Source organism: Papio anubis, chromosome 8 (assembly GCF_008728515.1).
Source record: "Papio anubis isolate 15944 chromosome 8, Panubis1.0, whole genome shotgun sequence".
In the NCBI taxonomy this organism is placed as follows: domain Eukaryota; kingdom Metazoa; phylum Chordata; class Mammalia; order Primates; family Cercopithecidae; genus Papio; species Papio anubis.
The window spans coordinates 23,370,469-23,388,668 of NC_044983.1; the positions used below are offsets into that span (position 1 = coordinate 23,370,469).

Here is an 18,200-nt window from a genome sequence, read left to right on the forward strand (position 1 = left end):
ACTGTCGTTCTCCATCAGGAGCAAACTCCTGAAATGGGGCAATATCTATCCATGTGGGACCAGAGGTGCTGGTGCTGGTGCTGAGCTTGGAACTTCCTTCAGAACAGAAGTAAACAGCAAGTTGCCCTTGTTCTTTACCATAAGCAGAGAAGGCCTGTCTATCCATTTGTGACTGCATGATTTGTTTTAGATTGTTAATGTACATTTTGCAGAATACTGAGGCAGATTTTTGTGAACTGATATGGTTATATATACTTTCAATCAGTGGATACCGGAAGCATTGTTAAACATTTGATGTCTTTTATAAAATGACATTCTTTTAGAAAAGAATCCTAAGGGCCAAAAATGTTGGGAACTTTGGTGTAACTGAAATGGCAATGTGCTGTATCTTATAATACTTTGGAGTTCATTGTGACTTGAAAATTCCAATTAAAATTGGTATAATCTCTATCATGTATTGATTAAAAATGCACATACCCTTTGACTTAGCAACTCCATTTCTCTGAGTTTATGTTACAAATATACTCCACATGTGGGGAATAATACATGGACAAGGTTATTCATTACAGCATTATTGATACCAAAAACATGGAAACTCTCAAGTGTTGACTGATTGGGGATGGATTTAGTAATTTATAGCACATGCATACAATGGAAAACTATACAGCCATTAAAAAGAATCTGGCGCAGTGACAGACAAAGTTGACAAAGGTGGCAGTGGCATGTAGTGGTTGAAGGATGATCTTTTCAAAAAATGGTACTGAGTCGTTTGTTTATACTGAACAAAATGTATCAGGACCCCTTCCTTATACCATATAAAAAAATTGATTCCAGCTGTATAAAAGATAAAACAGTGAAAACTCTTAGAAGAAAACATAAGAGCACATCTTCATGACCTTAGAATAGACCTTCTATAATTTAATACATTTAGCTTTCTGCCATTCAGTTAGTTACTTATGACCATCTCTTTGTTAATCAACAAAAACCAGATCCAAGATTTTACTTGAATAAAGGGCAAAATAAAACATGCCTGTGCTGGTCTGACCTCTTTATAATCCTAATTTTTAAAACTCGTATAATTACATCTTATTAATTGTAATCTTAATTTGTTGGTTGTTTAAGGATCTAAATGCCTACTTCTTCTTCTTTTTTTTTTTTTTTTTGAGATAGAGTCTTGCTTTGTTGCCTAGTCTGGAGTGCAGTGGCGCTATCTCGGCTCACAGAAGCCCTCGCCTCCTGGGTTCAAATGATTCTCCTGCCTCAGCCTCCTGAGTAGCAGGGATTACAGGTGCATGCCACCATGCCCGGCTGATTTTTGAATTTTTAGTAGAGACAGGGATTCATCATTTTTGTCAGGCTGGTCTGGAACTCCTGACCTCTGGTGATCTGTCCACCTCGGCCTCCCAAGATGCTGGGATTACAGGCGTGAGCCAGTGTGCCCGGCCTAAATGGCTATTTCATGGTGAATAAACCATTAGCCTCAGGCTTCGTCTACTCTCTCTGTTTAAAGACAATAAAGTATGATGTAATTGTATTATTTTGATAAGGTAATACTTAGTCCCGTGACATACAAAACACTGGGTGTAGCATTACATAAAACAAAGTATTTCAATAATGAAAGAGAACATTTATATATAATTATTTCTATAGTCTAACAGTTTCACTATGGCTATGTTCATGAGTTACCGAAGAAGATTGAGACTACAGACTTCGTCTGACTCTCTCTGTTTAGGGACAACAGAGTATAATGCTAACTGTATTATTTTGATACGCTGCTTACTACCTTTAGTCCTGCAGGCTGTGGAGCTGGGCAGTCAAGCCATGCTTGAAATCAGAATCGTCAAGGTAGATGCAAGAGCTATCGGCTGCAGAGTGAAGTTTTGGAGAGTAGTTGCTTATGCCTGGGATTTTTGAATTCCAAGTCTCCTAACTTTTATTACTCTTTACCTTGTGAAGTCATATAAGGCTCTAAGCCAAGTAAGAAGGAAGGAATAAGATTAGCACACTTCCTGGTCCAGTGGGCAGTACGTGATCGCAATCTGAAAGTTTGCTCAGTCGCAGCCTCCCTGACAGTACCCTTGCCTGGCAATCAGGTGCCTTTGTTTGCAGAGTGGGACTGATTACCAAGTAGTTAATATTGGCTGGCTCAGAGCCTGTCCTCAGAGTTCAGAATAGATTTGAGTATATTTTTGATTTTAGAGCCTTATGGCCAGAAATGGCCTTATCTTGCAAGAATCTTCCTGGAAAAACAAATGTGTATACACACACACACACACACACACACACACACATACATATACATATTTTTTTCTCTTTGAGACAGAGTCTCACTCTGTCATCCAGGCTGGAGCGCAGTGGCGCGATCTTGGCTCACTGCAACCTCCGCCTCCCGGGTTCAAGTGATTCTCCTGCCTTAGCCTCCCCAAGTAGCTGTGACTGCAGGCATGCACCCCCCACCCCCAGCTAATTTTTGTATATTTAGAAGAGACAGGGTTTCGCCATGTTGGCCAGGCTGGTCTTGAACTCTTGTCCTCAAGCAATCTACCTGCCTTGGCCTCTGAAAGTGTTGGCATTACAGGTGTGAGCCGCTGTGCTCACCCCTGGAAAATATTTGAATTCCAAGGGATCTCTGGGTGATGGGACTGTTGCTTTCTTCTGATCCTGTGCTTTTAGGGTGGTACTCACTCGCTGGCTTAGAACAGCCTGGAATCCTAAGAGGAATGAATGAATGAATTCACACACAACAAACTAATGTGAATGTTTTGAGTCACGCCACCTTACGTGTGAATCCCCACTCACTGCGGCTAACCCACCTCACTGCTCTGAGGAAGCCCATGTTCACTCAGCACCTTCTATGTTCCAGGGGCTTGCTGGGCTGCATGGTGGTGAGGATCACACAGTAGTCCCCCTTATCCTCAGGGGATGCCTGAAACTGGGGATAGTACCTAAGCTTGTATATACGATGTTTCTTCTATACAAATATATCTATGATAAAGCTGAATTTCTAAATTAGGCACAGTAAGAGGTTATCAACAATAATAATAAAAAAGAACAATAAACACAATATGCCAGTATTACCATCCTTGCATTTTGGGGCTATGATTAAGTAAAATAAGGGTGACTTGAACACCAGCACTGCAGTACCATGGCAGTTTATTTTTGAGAATTTTTATTTAATATTTTTGGACCTTGGGTACCTGAAGTCACAGAAGGGGACACTAGGAGACTACTGTGTAAGCTAAAGAGTCTATAGAAACACAGAAGCAGTAGGAAGGGATTCATAATGACTGCTTTCCTTTTCTTTGGCTTGATAAGAGTGCCATAAAATACATCTCCAGTGTCATGAATTCATGGACGTGTGACCCAGTAGCTCTTTACCAGCCATTTCTGGTCTTAACATCCAGATTATCATAGAATCTGAGGATAGGAATCCATTGAGGACAGAATCCTGAATGACTGTCTTATGTGCTTGAAAGCCTGACACAAAGAAGGCTGATATCTTCTTGAATTAAAGAGTTGCTTGCATATAGAATATACTGGAGTCATTTTTCAGAAGATCCTTACATGGCTTGGCAGAGGGTGGCATCCAGTTTATCTTTGGCGGAATTAGAATTGCTGCTCAAGAATGTTTTCAAATTGTTTGATAGCTTCAGGGAGGTCCACTGGTAAGCTCACAAATTCAGAAATAGTTTGAGGCTACAGAAGAATTCTTTTCATGTTTGAACTGTGATTAAGCCAAGAGCCTTGGAGATTTTGAATCTGTCTTATATTTTCTTTCCTGAATGAGAAATGGGTATCTTTGCTCAGTTCCGATTTTGGCAACATGACTTATTTCAAAAACAAATAGCTCACTCTGTGAAGCAAACCCTGTATCACTCTCCTCTGGGGGCATTTCGATTCTGATATAATGCGGTGGCGTGGGGATAGATTTTAGACCAGAAAACAGAGAGCCTGTCATTTGTTGCCCAAAAGACTCAGTTTTAAAGATCAGTTTGGAGTCTGTCAGGGAGGACATATGGACATACTGATTTTTTCTTTTATTTGCTTTTTTTTCCCCTCTCTTTACTTTTGGTTTAATTTCTTTTAGGACTCAAGGTACAAAATTCCATGTCGTGGAGGCATTAGCTAACAGTTGTAAAACCTTAGGAAAAGTACAGCATCTCAGTGGTCCTGCCTTCCTAAAATTGCTCCTATCAAGACATACAGATGGAGGAAATAGAAATATCTAAAATGAAACATGTGTTCCTTCATCTTAGATGTCTTTATCTTCTTGCTTTTATCAACAGCCTTGAGTGACAGGGTTTTATACTTTTGGAAGATTAGAGGGTTTGTTTGTTTTTCTTGCAGAAATAGTTACTTATACCATGTTCATTTGTCTGCCTCAGTTCTGAGAATTCTTTGCCAATTTTTTTAATAGCATGTGTTTGGATGAATTATAGACTTCATAGAAGTAACTTCAGGAGTTGTCGACTTCATAGTCGATACAACATAATGAGACCTTGTCTGTACTTTAATTAACTTTTTAATAAAAGAAATTTTAAAAATTACGGTTTTAAAAAATTTAAAAATTTTTTAAAATTTAGGTTTTTGGGAGATAGTGCATGGAGTGAAACTAACATGGAGTGAAACTAACAGAGAAGTATTGATACCAGGATTAGGAAGTTGGGTTTGTATTTCAATCTCTGTTACAGGAGCGACCAAGTGGTTTGACTCTCTTTAGCTTAGTTTTTCCATCTGCAAAACAGAGATAATATTTTCTATTACCTTCTAGATTCTCAGAGTGTGATGAATTTTCAGTTGTTGAAAATTTCTGCAAATGAAATAAGCAATGCCTGTTAGGCCACATTAATGGACTAAAAGCTGCTAGGATCTAACTTTGACATGCCATTGAACTTTCTGCCTGAAGACTTACTCAGGAAACTTTGTCTCCAAAAGCTTTGGTGCAAAGAGCCCCATTACTTTATGTCCAGATTTTCTTTACGTGCCAATGGTAATCCAGTAGTTTTCCTTCTAACTTCTTGGTGGCTTTCATATACTCTTCAGACTGGCTAAGTTATACGCAATAGGAAGAACTAATTTTCTCCCCCTGAGGCTGAACTTGTGATCTTTTTCATCTGGTTTCCAGTTCTCAGATTTCCCCAAATCTCTCAGTCGTCTTTCCCAAAGTATTTAAAGGAAGATTGGTTTTAACAGGGTGCCATGGACTGAATTATGTCCCTCACAAATTCCTGTGTTGAAGCCTCAGTCCCCAGTGTGATAGTATTTGGAGATGGGTCCTGGGAGATGATTAGATTTAGATGATATCATGGTGGGGCCCTCATGAGGGGATTAGTGCTTTTTTTTTTAAAAAAAAATTATTTTAAAAAAATTATTAAAAAGTTAAAATAGAGAGAGGGTCTTATTATGTTGGCCAGGTTGGTCTTGAACTCTGGCCTCAAGCAATCCTCCCGCCTCAGCCTCCCAAAATGCTTGGATTACAGGTGTGAGCCACTGTGCCTGGTCTCTTCTTTTATAAGGAGAACGCTCTCCCTCTCTTTCGCTTTCTCTCTCTCTCTTTCTCTTTCTCTTTCTCTTTCTCTCTCTATGCCATGTGAGGACACAATGAGAAGGTGGCCATCTACAAGCCAGGAAGAGAGCCCTCACCAGAAACTGACCATGATGGTAACTTGGTCTTGGACTTCCAGCCCCCAGAGCTGTTAGCAAACACATTTCTGTTATTTAAGCTACATGGTCTGTGGTATTTTGTTATGGCAGCCTAAGCTGACTAAGACACAGGGAGTTGAGTGTTACTTGAAATACGAGCCCACTGTTGCCAGATCAAAGTTTAGTCTCTGTAATTTAATCCTTGATTTTCCCTCCTCTTTTACAGGGATTTGAATCTAGTAAAAGTAATTCACATGCACATCAGATCATGCCTTTAGCAGCCTTCTGGCCTTGAAAATCCTGCTGTTGCTGATTCAGTTGTCAGGGCCCAAATCAGTTGGGGAACTCATGAGTATGCAGGTCTAGAATTCTAGGTGTGGGAAAGTGGGAGAGAGACGTGGGTTACTGAACCCTTGTGCAAATAAATGCTCTGTGTTCATCTTCACCTATTCACCAGGTACCTGAGTAGCAGGTATCCACTTAGTACTTGGAATACTCAGAGATAATGCCATTGCACACTTAATTGATACTTCTGCTAACACTTAAGAGAAGTGGACATAGATTCTGTTTTTGGGAAGTTTATAATGAATTAAAAGACCACAAAGTATAAAAACCATAAATAACTCCAGGGAAAGGAAGGCTGAACAGGAAAAAAGTTGCAGAAGAGTCCAGTTGGGGTTATGGGAGTTTAGAGAAGCAAAGATTATTCTAATTGAGGGAGCTGGGGAAGCTTCAGGGAAGAAGTTGAACTTTACAGAGATGGACATCAGGTTTGGGAAGGCTGGATACCTGGCACAGCGTGAGCCCTGGCCCGAACGCAGGTATTTGTGGCAAGTGGATAATGAGGAAGTTGTCCATTCTGGCTGAAGCAAAGGGTGGGTGAAGTGGAAAAGAGGGAAATGATATAGATTGTGTCAGATTATGGGGAGACTTGTTTACCTTGATTTTGTTTCTTCCTCTTTAACCATTCATGCTGCAATAGTGTGCTGGTAAACTAGCTCTCTAGAGTGGGGGAAAAAACTGAGTTTGTAGCATTTGCCAATATCTATGGTGTAAATACTCCCACAGTGGCCAATTTCAGACCAGCAGTGGATTAACAGATAGCTCACAGAATTCCTGAAAATGTAACAGTTGGCCCTCACAAACTAGTGCAAGTTTGCTCCAGTATTCTGTGAAAGACCTGGGCTGGTTCCTACATGACCAATAATTACAGGGCCTGCCTGCCCACAGCCTGGATAGAAGACCCACGGAAGGCCTAGCTAGCCTTGTTTTACACCATCTAAGATTCCTATGGCCATCAGTGATTGTCCACGGATGGACACACTACCTAGAAGCCATTCCATAGCCTGGATAATGACATATGGTTTGACACAAATAAGTACTCAATCAGGTTCCTTCTCTTGGGAATTTGAATGAAGGAATACCAATATGTTTTGCCACAGGGGCAAAAGCTAAAAGGATGTCATTTGGGAGTTGAGTCGGTGGCAACCTGAAGTCATGTGGAAGCCAGTGTTGTGAATGGAAACCACAAGGAAACTGAAAAAGCTGATTAATAGAGAGGAGCAGATGTGGAGAGACCCTATAGCCCTAGCGTGGCCCCTGTTCTTAGCAGCTTTCCAAGTCCAGGTCTAAAACATCCCTTTTCTGAGGCAACTTGAATGAGTCTCTGTTCCTTGTAATACAGTGGCATCCCTGAAAAAGTTTATGTGGCAACTCAGGGTACTTTGCAGAGCTTTCTATGAATGCAGACGTAGGATTCATGGTTGATCAATAAAGCAATGGTTCATGAAGTTTGATGAAAGAAGTTTAATAAAAGAAGCCATCACCATAGCATAGAAGTGCAAGGTGAGGCAGCAAGTGCTGATATGGAAGCTGTAGCAAGTTATCCAGAAGATCTAGTGAAGATATTGATGAAAGTGGGTACACTAACAACATATTTTAAGTGTAGATGAAATAGCTTTCTATTGTAAGAAGATACTGTCTAGTACTTTCATAGCTAGAGAGAAGTCAATGACGGGCATCAAAGGATAGGCTGACCCCCTTGTTAGGGGCTAATGCAGCTGGTGACTTCAAATTGAAACCAGTGCTCTTTCACCATTCTGAAAATCTGAGGACCCTTAAGAATTATGATAAATCTACTCTGCCTGTGCTCTATACATGGAACAGCAAAGTCTGGATGACAGTACAAGTACATCTGTTCACAGCATGGTTTACTGAATATTTTAAGCCTACTGTTGAGACCTACAGCTGAGAAAAAAAAAAAAAGATTCCTTGATTCAAAATATTACTGCCCATTGACAATGCACCAGGTCACCCAAGAGCTTAGATGGAGATGTACAAGGAGATTAATGTTTTCATGGCTGTGGGACAACATGAATACTGCAGCCCATGCATCAAGGGATAATTTTGACTTTCAAGTCTTATCATTTAAAAGAGTACATTTCGTGAAATGGTGGCTGCCATAAATAGTGATTACGCTGATGGTTCTAGGTGTAGTACATTAAAAACCTTCTGGAAAGGATTCCCCATTCTAGATGCCACTAAGAATCTTGGTGTTTCATGGGAGGAGGTCAAAATATCAGTATTAGTAGTAGTATAGAAGAAATTGATTCCAATTCCCAGGGATGACTTTGAGGAGTTCGAAACTTCAGTGGGGGATATCCCTGCAGATGTTGTGGAAATAGCAAGAGCACTAGAATTAGAAGTGGAGCCTGAAGATGTGACTGAGTTGCTGCAATCTCATGATAAAACTTGAGCAGATAAGAGTTGCTTCTTATGAATGAGCAAAGAAAGTGGTTTCTTGAGATGGACTCTATATTGGTGAAGATGCTATGAACATTGTTGAAGTGACAATCAAGGATTTAGAATAATCTATAAACTTAGTTGACAAAGCAATGGCAAGGTTTGAGAGGACTGATTCTAAATTTGAAAGAAGTTATACTGTGGGCGAAATGCCATCAAATAGCATCACATGCTATAGGGAACTATTTCGTGAAAGGAAGTAACAATTGATCTGGCAAACTTAATTGCTGTCTTATTTTAAGAAATTGCCACAGCTGCCCCAGCCTTCAGCAACTGCCACCCTGATCCATGAGCTGCTATCAACATCAAAGCAAGACCCTTCACCAGCCAGAAAATTAAGAGTCCTTGAAGGCTCAGATGATTGTATGCATTTTTTTTAGCAATAAAATATTTTCAAATGAAGGTCTGTACATTTTTTAGACATAATGCTATTACACACTTAATTGACTGTAGTGTAAACATGATTTTTATAGGCACAGGGGAACCAAAAAACTTGTGTGATTGACTTTACTGCAATATTTGCTTTATTGCAGTCTGGAACTAAACCCACAGTATCTCCTAAGTATGCCTGTATAGCAAATTTCTTAAGAATAGAGGACAAATCACGTACTTCTGATTGAGGTTAAAATATGCCCCTGACCGGCTGGGCGTGGTGGCTCATGCCTGTAATCCCAGCACTTTGGGAGACCGAGGCGGGTGGATCACGAGGTCAGGAGATCGAGACCATCCTGACTAACACAGTGAAACCCTGTCTCTACTAAAAATACAAAAAAATTAGCCGGGTGTCGTAGCAGGCACCTGTAGTCCCAGCTACTTGGGAGGCTGAGGCAGGAGAATGGCGTGAACCTGGGAGGCGGAGCTTGCAGTGAGCGGAGATCATACCACCGCATTGCAGCCGGGGTGACAGAGCGAGACTCCGTCTCAAAACAAACAAAAAAAATATGCCCCTGACCTTCATTTCTTTGCCTTCGCTCCCTACCTCCACTCCTCCCAAATGGCTTGTGAATATTATTTTTTCATTCTTTTTCATTCCAGCAGAGCTAGTTTGGAATTCATGATGTTGAAAGAATAGCCAGTAGGAACATGTGGTGGGGTGATGTTTTGTTGGCATTTACCATTACAGAAAATCACAAGAAAATTGGAGCCATTAGCAGCAGGGGAAAGGAAAATGAGTTCTTTATCTGCTGAGGGCATCTGGTGAGGGAGGGTCTGTGAAGATGCCGGGGGTGCACTGCTTTAGTATGAAATGCCATTTGAAGGAGGTTCAGAGCACATTAGCGCTTTCATCCCTGTCTGATGTTCTCACTGCACGCAAGTTCGTGAATAATTAAATTGTTAGGAAGGGGAAAGTCATGCATGGTGGGTCTTGCCCGAGGCTTAGGCAGACACACAATGATGTCGCTACTCTGGGAGGCCAGTGGTCCAGGATGCCAGTCTGGCAGTGCCAGGGAAGGAGCCTTCCTTTCAATAAGCGAACATTGTGAGGGAGTGGGGTGGAGGCAAGAGACCGCTTAGAAATCAGCACATGTGAATTCTGTTTCAAACTCTGCCACTAACCAGCTATTTGACCTTCCAGAAGTTGCTTCTTCATCTATAATGAAGGCTGTTGCCAAGAGGATTTTAACTTTTTGAGAAATAAAGCTCCTTTGAGACTGTCATGAAAGCTGTGGATTCTTTCCACAGAAAATGGTGCATATGTGTGTCGATGACATTTCACATACAACTCTAGAAGTTTACAAATCTTTGGGAACTCAAGGATCCCAGTTTAAGAAGAAGTCTTACATGAGATGATGTCTGAACTTTTTTTGTATCTCTACAATTGCATTTTTCTGAGACTTTGGATCTTGAAAGGAACCTAGAATGTCAGCTGGGCTCTCACTTCTGCTGTCAACAAGAGGCAAGCCTGCCCTGCCAGCATTTCGTGCAGAAGACGCAAGCAACATGGGAGCCTCCTGTGTTTTCCTCAAAAGGCACCATACTTCTTTTTCATTAGAGACAGGGTCTCAGCCTCGCTCTGTTGCCTAGAGTGCAGTGGTGCCATGATCCTCCCCACTCAGCCTCTTGAGCTGCTGGGACTAGAGGCATGTGCCACCATGCCCAACTAATTATATATATGTGTGTGTATGTATGTATGTATCTGTCTGTCTGTCTATCTATCCATCCACCTATCCACCCATCCATCCATCCATCCATCCATCCATCCATCCATCCATCCATCCGAGTAGAGATGGGGCCTTGCTATTTTGCCCAGGCTAGTCTTGAACTCTTGGCCTCAAGCAATCCTCCTGTCTTAGGCTCTCAAAGTGCTGAGATTACAGGCATGAGACACTGCATCTGGCCCTCTATAACCTCTTGATGTGTGCATTCTAAGTGAGAAGAAACAGATAGTAAATGCACAGTACATATAGCATGACGTCAGCGATCAGGGCTTTGAAAATATTGATGAAGCACAGTGACGCCATAGACAGTGATGGAGTGAAGTGCTGTTGTCAAGTTGGGGTGGTTAGATAAGAGCTCTGTGGAGGGGATGTGTGGGAAAAGATGTGAATAAAAGGGATTGAGGCCGGGCGCTGTGGCTCACATTTTGGGAGGCCGAGGTGGGTGGATCAGTTGAGGCCAAGAGTTCAAGACCAGCCTGGCCAACATGGAGAAACCCCATCTCTACTGAAAAATACAAACATTAGCCAGGTATGGTGGCACACGCCTGTAATCCCAGCTACTTGGGAGGCTGAGGCATGAGAATCGCTTGAGCCTGGGAGGTGGAGGTTGCAGTGAGCTGAGATGGCGCCACTGCACTCCAGCCTGGGCGACAGAGCAAGACTGTCTCCAAGAAAAAAACCAAAAAAAAAAAAAAAAAACAGCAACAACAACAAAAAAGAGGGACTGAGCCATGCGAATCTAAGTAAGAACATTCTGGGCAGAAGGTGTGGCACAGTTAAGGAGCAGCGGAAAGTGCCAGTGTTCCCGGAGCTGAATGAAGGAAGGGGAAGAGAGGGAGGGAGAAGTGGGAGACAGGTTGAGAGATTGGCAGAGCTGAGGTGGGGGTAGTTCTTTGTCTACTGGAAACACAATTATCTGTACTCAAATGACATCTAATAATAATGGTTATTCATAAGCCATCCATTCATTTCATAGGCTTGGTTCATTACCAGCAATAGTCTGCTTTAATAAGACAGTAGTCCTCAAACCTGGTTCTATCAACAGCACCTGGATAGCCTGCTTTCCAGAGTACCATTGGAATCAGATATCCCCGTCTTTAGGGAGCTTAGAGTATAGCAGAGGGGATAGGATGATCTCTCAATTATTTTGTGCACATGGGAGAATTACTGTGTCTCGTAAGAGAAGCACAGAAAGTGCCAAATAGAGTTTCAGGAGAGGAAGTGAGTACTTTCTATTGGAGAGGTCAGGAAGGCCCCAGGGAACAACTTACACCAGTTTTATCACCCACGCACTGAGGATGGTATTAGAACCTCCCACAGCATTGTATGGACAAAGTATATGAGTGCCTAGAAAGCTTTCCATGTAGGGCCTGGCACACAGCTAGTAAGTGCTCAATAAAATTTGGGCAAGCATTTGACTTGGGTCTTAAAGAAGGGTTAGGATTTCTGAAATATAAAATGCTATCTATGGCCAGGCACAGTGGCTCATGCTTGTAATCCCAACATTTTGGGAGGCTGAGGCGGAAGGATCACTTGAGCCCAGGAGTTTGAGAGCAGCCTAGGCAACATAGCGAGACTGCATCTCTGCAAAAAAATTAAAAAATTAGTCTGGTGCAGTGGTGCATGCCTGTAGTCCCAGCTACTCTGGAGGCTGAGGGAGGAGGATCGCTTGAGCCCAGGAGGTCAAGGCTACAGTGAGCTACAGTCATGCCACTGCACTCCAGCCTAGGCAACAGAGCAAGAGCTTCTAAATAAATAAATAAATAAGTAAATAAAAAATAAATAAATGCTATCTACTTAATTTATCATCCAGATTTTTTAGAAATGCAGCTTTTGCTGGGCACGGTGGCTCATCCCTGTAATCCCAGAACTTTGGGAGGCTGAGACAGGTGGGTCATAAGGTCAGGAGATCGACACCATCCTGGCTAACACGGTGAGACCTGTCTCTACTGAAAATACAAAAAAAATTAGCCAGGCATGGTGGTGGGTGCCTATAGTCCCAGCTACTCGGGAGGCTGAGGCAGGAGAATGGCGTGAACCCGGGAGGCAGAGCTTGCAGTGAGCTGGGATTGCACCACTGTGCTCCAGCCTGGGCGACAGAGTGAGACTCTGTCCAAAAAAAAAAAAAAAAAAAAAAAAAAAGACAGCTTCCATGTAAGGAACTATTCAGGTCAAAATAGCCAGCTATTTTTTAAAAATCTGGCTGTTAGCTTTATGAATAGTATTAATTAACAAGAGGATCAGGATTTTTCCAAGTCTAAATCCATCTGTATAGCCTTGTTCAGGAAACATTTTGTTCTTGACTTTGGCTTGTGTTTGATACATTTGAACTGTCTGCGTTATTTATTGCTTCATTAATTAGAGCAGTTTTTAAGGACCAACTGTGGGCCAACATTGTGCTAAGGGCCATGGGCAAGTTTTATGTGGGGTCCTGAAAGAGCTTACATTCTAGTCGGGGAAATAAGAAGTATACACAAAAGTCAAATTATGTTGAGTCTTCATTATGTGGGTACCACCTAGGAAGGGGACTGGATGTACCTTTGCTCACAACATCTGGATCCCATTTCACTTGCAAAGTCTGTTTTGAAAGGAAATATCCAGATGTGTCACGTGACTGTGACCAATTCATCTGAAGTAGCTAGAGAGAGTCGGAATAATTTTATTTCGATGCTTGCAAGAGAAAGGGTCGAAAACCCCTTTATGCTGGACTAGAGAAAAACCTCGGCAAGGGAGGTCTGTGTCAGGCCAGCGTGATTCTAGATGGGACTGACGCCATCCTCTACCCTCCCCAGCCATTGCGGGGAAATGCTCAGGAAATAGATTAAGGCATGAGGGCTTCGCACGGCTTAATTGACCCGAGTTTTGACTGCCAAAACCCTGAATAAGGATGAATCTGCTGTTCGGAGAATATTCCCTGAGCGATTTAAAGGCTAGTTTCTAGGTTCCCAGAAAAAGGCAAGGTTCATTGTAAGTGGGGTCTTGGAGGTTGCCCACAAGGGTCAGGGGTGGGCAAGTTTGTTGGAAAAGCCCCTCTGGGCTCTCGGTAGAGTGGCAGGGCGTGTGTGTTGGAATGGAAGATGGAAAGTTAAACCTTCGTCTCCGTGGGCGTCTAATCAAGAGAGAAGTTTCCTGTGCATCAGGCCCAGACCTAGGAAACGGGGAAGGTCCCGGTGTTTCCAGCCTCAACCTCAAATGAATGGGCACCAGGACGGGCCACGGTGGCTTCCCTGGGGTCTCTCTGATGTCCAAAGCTCTCCCCACCCAGACATTTTTGTTTCACAGGAAAGTCAAGAGCCTCCTGAAGACAGACATGAAATGTAGCAATTAAAAAAAAAAAAAAAAAAAAGGCTGATAATCTCTAGGTTTCAGCCCCCTTCTGACTGGTGTAGCTATTTGTAACTTTTCCTTTGTGTGCATCTGGTAGTGTCCCCTTTTTGAAGGCTTTTAACATTTGAGAAACTGGAGACCTGTTTTTTGTTTTTTTTTTTTCCTAGTTTTTACTCTTGTTTAGGGTCTGGCGTTTTCATTTTCCTCATGCTACATCAGGGTTTAATTAGCAACTGTCTTTGAAGTAGCCTTCAGGGAGGAATAAACTTGCTTTGTGAATACCTCCTCAATCCCCAAAGAAAAGCAGTAATGCAAATTAAATGTGTAGCCGGAATTGTAGTCACTCTAATCCTGACATCATAAACACGTTTGTTCTTGGAAATGACGGCGGTGGAGCCAGACAATTTTATGCTTCTTACTGTGGCTGTCGCAGAGTGGCCTCTTTAGTGGCAATAAGAGATGGGGGAGAGGTTGATGCTTTGATTAGTAAACCTGTTACAGGTTGTGTATCCCTTATTGAAAGTGCTTGAGACCGGAAGTGTTTTGGATTTTGTATTTTTTCGGATTTTAGAGTATTTGTGTATACATACTGAGACATCTTGGGGATGCGACCCAAGTCTAAACACGAAATTCACTGGTTTCATATACACCTTATGTACGTAGCCTGAAGGTAATTTTCTATAATTATGTTCAATAATTTTGTCCGTGAAGCAAAGTTTGTGTACGCTGAACCATCAGAGAGCAAAGGCGTCGCTCTCTCATGGCAATGCTCTAACGGTTTCAGATTTTGGAGCATTTTGGAGGTTCGGGTTTCTGGATTAGGGATGCTCAGCCCGTAGCAGGTTCTGTTTTCTCCCCCACTGACCCCTCTGCTTTTAGAGAACGAATTCTCTGCTTTGCCTGTTCCTCTTTGATCGTAACCTTGGATATTTTCCTCTTTCTCCTGGATGTCTGGTATCCAGGAGGGCACAGAGAGGTGAGCCAGGACCCCGTGTGGGGTGTGTGTCTTGGGGTCAAGGGATCCTGGGCACGTGAGTGGCGAAGCCATTTCTGAGCACCTCTGATAAGGGGGAAGTGGCATTTTCCCACCAAATAATAGGTTGTGTCTAATCTGGTAGTTCCCAATTTCAATCTCCTGTTTACCTCTTCAACATCCAGGCGGGTGACACACGCTGTCAGTATCTGTAAGTATACACAGTGATTCCTGTACCTTCACTGTAAGATTCTGCCAGCTGCCAACCCTCAGCCCCCTGACCCCCAAGCCCCACTGCCGCTTCTCTTAAAGTGTGCCTTAAACACCATCCCCCGGCATCTCTTTTATCCTGTGGGAATAGAGTCTTATCGATTCAGCAGCCATCGGTTGGTCATTAATCTTCCACAAACCATGCACTTTGTCATCGTGAAAGGGGACAGAGAGGATCAGGATATTGGGTTGTGACACGCGAGGGAGCCCCATCTGTCCCTGGCTGCTCCGCTGAGGTCATGGCACAGCATGGAGGACCAGATGGGATGGGTAGAATCTGTGTCCTACCCTAACTTTGTTTTTATCCCCTACTGGCCAGCTGCAAATTTGCTCTTGCCAGCAGAGGCTAGGGCCTGGAATGAAAGACTTCCTATACTTCTGACTGGACATATTTCTCCCATGCATCAGCAGATGAGCTTCTGGAAGGGTGAGACATGATCTGTGACTAGAGGCTGTGGGAAAACATGTCTGTCCTGGAGCTGGGGGAATCCTGGACTCCATTTTGGAGAGGGAGTCATCCAGCCCCCGATGGGATATGGTTCTTCAGGCCAGGGAAGGCCCTAACAATGGCTCAGCTGGACTCTTTGTGTCTGTTTGAAAAACAGGGGAATTGGGTGACCAGTTTGATTTCACCTTTAGAACTTGGATAGGCTAGGGTGACACTACCATCAGCATATTCCGTGGGAACAGAGGGCTTTTGAACAAGGCAGTGTCCCTGGGTGAGGGTAGGATGGGGGTGGGGACATGTCTTTTCTCTATCCTGGATCCCTAGAGGCTGCGGAGAGAGAGAGAGGCACAGAGCTTGCAGTGCTTCAAGCACAGGAAGTGTTTCTCCTACACCCTGATCCCCAGCACTCTGGCCATCATCAGAGGCCGAGTAATGTCACCGGGGCAACTTGTCCACTATGTGACAGTTGCCATTTATTGTGAAGGTAGGACAGTGACTCTCGGGAGGGCACAGATAAGGAGAAAGGAATTCTTCCCAAGCAGAGCAGGAGAGCAGTTTGCAACCTACTCAATCCCTTGGACGTTGTGTTATTTCAATTTCTAGCAACATTTCTGACAACAGTATGTATGATTAAAACACATCTCTTTTTTTCACCTTTAAATATTAAAAAAACTTTATTAAAGCAGTGTTGTTCTGTTTTTAATGAATATGTAATAATTCCTATTACAATAATAACAGAAAGTGATAGCTATTAACTTTGATATTACTTCCCCCAGTTTGGATAGAAAGAAAGGTTATTGTCATTTCTACATTAGAAAATTAAAAGTAACACCTCAGATTTTTTCTTAATCTTTTCAAACCCTGGAAATATATACATGTATATATACACACACACACACGTATACAATATGTGTATATATGTGTATACAGTATGTACGATATACATACACGTGTATACAATATGTATATGTGTATACAATATGTATACATGTGTATAAAATATGTATATGTGTATACAATACGTATACATTTGTATACAATATGTATATATGTGTATACAAAATGTGTATATATACATATATGCTTATATATACATATTTGCATATAGATACAAATGCAGGAGAAGGTGATAGGATTGTTCACTTTCCTGCTGCAGGGATATATATATAAAAAAACACGTATACATACAATATGTATATATGTATACAATATGCTTATATATACATATATGTGTATATATATACATATATGCATATATATACATATACGTATTTTAAATTTATGGATATATATGCATAATAAATTTAAAATACGTGTATACACACATGCATATACATAGACATATAGATGTGTATATATACATAAATATACACATTACACATACAATTTCATATTAGTGGGAGATTTTTAACACTAGTTTGTACTTAAACAATTAATTATGTTGATGATCTCTGGACACCTTAGTAATGAACAACTTAAAAACGGGGAACTGAAGTTAGGGGTTTGAGTCACCATGAGTTTACTGAAGTTACTACTCATGGGACTTGCCCTGACCAGTAGCATTCACTTGTTGGAGAGTTTGAGATTCTTCTTTCTGTGCCAGCTGATACCAGCAACGCATGTGCCAGACATCAGGCAAATAGAGTTGTTCTAATGCCTTTAGTTCCAGTGACCCAGAAGTCAGCAGTCAAGGTCTGGTGCTTCTTGGGTGGGTTATGTTGGTGGAGAACAATGTGTCAAGGTTGATGGGAGAATATTATTTTCCAGACCGGCACCTGCAAGAAGGGGACCATGTCTGTGATTTCAGGGAGCAATATGGCAGTATGCATGACATTAATCTAACATTGAATCATGTAGTGAGGAAATGATTCTTTAAAAATTATCTTTCAGTATTTCTAGTTTCACCAAATAGAATGGGACATGTTAGTAATGGCTCTCTAACGTTGGCAATCCCAGTCTTGCAGGCCACTGCACCTACTAAGATTGTTCTTTATTACCTTTTATTCAAGGGGAGTGGTGCTGGTTTTCCAATTACTATAAAGAAATCAATTTAAATAAATTGATTTCAAATAAATCTAAATGATGTATCTATGAGAAAAACAGTGAATTCGTTTAAACAAATAGTAAGCAAATAAGTATCACAGGTGGCGTGCTGATGGAACTGAAATCATGGAGGCAGGTACATGAACAAACAGAGCCTGGGAAATCCTGACCTAGGTCATTGGCATCTCTGGAATTTGTTTTCAAGTGGGTTTCGTGAATCTTTTCTTCTATGAAAGTGATACTTTTTTAGGTTTTTTCAGAATGGTTATGACCTGATTAAGTGACAGGGACTCTCCTGCCTCCATGGACAGGAATGGAGTGTGGAATCCCAGGGTGCCTTCGGGTTGGTCACACGGGCTCTGATTATCATAGGGCATCCTTGCAGGGCCGGGGGTGGCCGCAGAGCTCAGCTTCTGCCCTGCTTACCACACACATACCACACACTGTGCCCTTACAGTTCTGTTTCATGCTGCTTGCCTCCGTAGTGCCTCTGTGTCGTGTCTGGTCCTTGCCATGGGCCAGGGACAGCTGGATT

At 42.1% G+C, this 18,200-nt stretch overlaps 1 protein-coding gene across 7 annotated transcripts in view; it reads left to right on the forward strand.

Annotated features, from left to right (window-relative positions):
* The window catches only part of DOCK5 (dedicator of cytokinesis 5), a 235,651-nt gene that overhangs the window by 13,860 nt on the left and 203,591 nt on the right, over window positions 1-18,200 (forward strand). The window lies entirely within an intron of this gene.